Genomic DNA, 4,019 nt, shown 5'->3' with positions numbered 1-4,019 from the left:
TATGTTATATCTAGAGTATATCATAAATAATATTAAATAAATATTCAGAATAAAACAACTATCGGAAGAATACTACAATAAATATTATTACATATTACCATGAATTTAGCACTACCAAAAAATAATATTAAAGAGATATCAAGATTAAGACACTTAACAAAAAACATTATAATAAAAATGGTTAAAACAAATTACTCACCTACCACACTACCACCCACCACACTACCACTTATATGAATCCCTCAACTACCAGTTCCGCACCGAAATATGGTAAGTTGACTACATTGCAACATTTGTTTACTAATGATGATTTATTTGAATTTGTTCTTGCTAGATTGGGACCAGCCTATCATGCCTTTACAAGATCACTTGAATCGTGTCAAGAGGATATTTGGTTTGATGTTTTATATAGGTTATTATTGAATGAAGAGAGGTATTTAAAGAGATGAGACTCTTAATGTCATAGCTCCCATAGCTCCCATAGCACACTATACTCAAAGTTCCATTTACATTTTATCTTCAACCTCTGGTATGTCAACAATTATCACAAGTGTGAAGGTAAAGGTTATATCGCACGAGTTTACCCATCACCCAAGAAATCTACTAGCACTCAAGTTTCTGACAACCTAGAAAATACCCAGCATTCACCTACTCAAATTAGGTTGATGGATAGTGGCACCACGCATCAGTTAACATCTGATCTCGATAACTTTGGCATTCACTATGAATATCAAAGTACCGAGGAATTAACTCTAGGTAATGATTCTAAATTACCAACCTTTCATATAGGTCCAAGCTCTAAAGATATTCTTCATAATCCTACAGGTACTCAAAAATTAGTTTTCATTAGTTCTTTCATAAATCTGATAGCGTTTCTGTTGAATTATTTGACTAAACAAACACATGCAATTTTAAAGCACTGATGTCTACCTGATCAATAGACTCTTATGATGTAAGTCTTCGCAGTTGAGTAAGTTTGATCGAAAAGCCTCCATAAATAAAATTATGAGACAAATCCTATTAAAATAAATTTTATAAAGTCCCTAACAAACCTGAATTTTTGCTTGTGATTTGATTCATAGAAAGGTCTAGATCATCTACCATCCCATGTTTAACCGGCCATTGAACCAACACATGCAATTTTAAAGCACTTATATCTACCTGATCAATAGACTCTTATGATGGAAGTCTTCGCAGTTAAGTAAGTTCGACCGGAAAGCCTCTATAAATAAAATTATGAGACATATCCTATTAAAATAAATTTTATAAAGTCCCTAACAAACCTGAAATTTTGCTTGTGATTTGATTCATAGAAAGGTCTAGAGCATCTACCTTCCCAAGTTTAACTAGCCATGTGGTAATCTGTCCGGTGAATTACAATCACCTAGACTTAAAATTTGGAAATTTTTTAAAAATATTCAGACCAAATCAAGTTTTTTTTATCAGACAAAGTTTCATTATAAATTTTTTTGATGAGGATTAGTGTGACAGTTTCTTACAACCCTTAAGGACTTTTATTGTCCCTACAAAATTGGTTAGGCTGTTATTGGAGACTAAAAGGATGGACAGAACTTGTAAAGACATTATTCTAGACAAGATATTTCGTTTTAGATGGTTAGAAGCCTGACAGATTGTAGTTAATGGCCTGCATAAAAAAGGCTTTGTGGAATGCTTTCAGTGAATAATTTATTCTCAAGAGGTTGATTATACCAAGTCAATTGAGATTGGAGAAAGTAAGAGCTGAGAGTTCACCTTCCAATAAGCTGACCTTCAAATTGAGTACTGAGATGGGTGCACAGACAATTTTGATAAAGCCAACTTGTTTGACTCCATTTAAGCTCATCTCCATCCAATATTATATGAAAATTTGAAGTGAAGCTGAAGTATACTGAATATAAGCGAGATGTTGTAGCATAAGAAAAAGAAACAAAATATGGGCTTTCACTTTTGTTCTTGCATCAGTTGTAGTAGCATTAGTAATCACAACTATTTCATGGTTTGATTTCTGAAATACTGAAAGAGAAGCAGGCGACTTCCTATACAAAATTAGATTGGTCAATTTCATAAGAGGGTCTCTTACTATGAAGTTATTCGAGGGACGAACAATTTTGATGAATCTAACTTGTTAAAATCAAGTCATAGATAGAGTCAGCAGGGAATACAAATATCACTATACTATTATTATTGAAAACTTAAGTACTATTGGAGATCTTTAGGAGACCTTGATTGTTTCAGGAAAGAACAATATCGAGAAACCTTTAGTGATATATCCATCCACATGAAACCTCCACTACCTCAATTAGTAAGAAATAAACCAATCAAAAGATAATAAAAATATTAACATGAAAAATAGAGTGACTCATGATAAAGGGAACAAATCAAAATAACTTGGATAAAGAAATAAACAAAAAATAGGAAAAACAAACTGACTCTTGATAAAGAGAAGAAAACAAAATTACCAAACTAACACAAATACTAACATGAAAAACAAAGTGACTCGGGATAAAGAGAACACAACAAAATAATCTGGATAAAGAATAAACATAAAACAAGAAAAATAGAGTGGTTCTTGATAAAGAGAAGAAAATAAAAATACTTGACACCGATGTATTTGATTGAGGCAAAGAAAAGATAAATAGATTAATGAGACAAAGGCATATTGTTGGAGACATTATATAAATCAGTGAAGAATGTGAAGATTTTGAAAGAACAAATAATAAGGGCAATGGAACTTAATCATTTAAAAAGGATTGTTACGGTGAGGGAAGAGAAGGTAAGGGAACTTGAGCAACAATGTTGTGGGAAAATTAATAGCTGCTACTAAGAAGTAATTAAACAACAAGTGAACATGTACGGAGAATTGAAATAGAACTTATGCAGAGCATTAAATTCAAGCTATTATCAAATTAAAATTGTATCTAATTAAAGTTATAGTGTAGGAGCAAAATGATAATCTAACTTTGGGGTTAATACAAGTAGAATTTGACATAATCAAGCAGAGTTTTCAATATTCTTATTAGGCCAAATTCATCGGTGGCCCCCATAAAGTTGGCACCAAGCATCATTTAGATACCTTAACTGGGTGATGTTCATTTTAGACACCTCATGTAGGGTTTCGATGTGTCATTTTGACATTGTTTTTAATAATAAGCAACAAACTGAAGGAGAGTGTAATACACTCGTTGATGACATGACAAACAATCAATTAAATGATTACACGTGTTATTTTAAGTTTAAAATTATTTTAAAAACTATTTAGTAAATAAAATAAAAATGTTATTCTAAAAAAATCAATTTAACCCCCTCCCCCACACCTTGATGGTAGTTGTCTTCTCCACTACACCCAATAATTTTCTTTATTTTTTTAATCTACTTTTTAAAATTGTTTCAAATTTTTTTTATCTTTCTATTTTGATTTTGTTTTGAGAGAAAAATAGAAGGGAGGACCGGAAGAGGGAAGGAGAAAAAGAAAGAAAAAATAAATAGGAGTGTTGATATTTATTATTTTCGGCAAAAAAGATGAAGAGCGGTGATGGTAACTTGATCGAACATCGTCTTTTTTCATTACACACACAAATCTCTTTTGTGCTTTTTAAAAAAATTTATTCTTTTCTTTTATTTTTCATATTTATTATTTTTCTTTCTTTTTAGTGTTGTTTTATGATAAGAAAAGAGGGAGAGGAAGAAAGAAAGAGAGAAGAAATATGAAATATGGGTGTTGGTGTCCATTTTTTCGGCGAAAAAAAGTAGAGGGAGGTGATGGTAGATTTAGAAAAGCAATACAATGAAAAAAAATGGCTTGACAACGAATTTGAATAAACAATTTGACTTTCATTGAAGGAGCTAAGCTTGAAAAAATTGTGGGAGGTGATGGCTTGAGAAATGAAGAAGAAGAGAAAATAAAATAAAAAGGCCAAATAAAGTCTTTCACGGGCTATTGTTGAGTGTATCACACTCACTTTGATATGTCAGCAAAAAGTGTCAAAATGACACAGCGGAAGCCTACATGAGGTGTCTAA

The sequence above is a fragment of the Solanum tuberosum genome, unplaced genomic scaffold (genome assembly GCF_000226075.1).
Source record: "Solanum tuberosum cultivar DM 1-3 516 R44 unplaced genomic scaffold, SolTub_3.0 scf00007, whole genome shotgun sequence".
NCBI classification, from domain to species: domain Eukaryota; kingdom Viridiplantae; phylum Streptophyta; class Magnoliopsida; order Solanales; family Solanaceae; genus Solanum; species Solanum tuberosum.
This window is presented reverse-complemented; position numbering follows the sequence as displayed.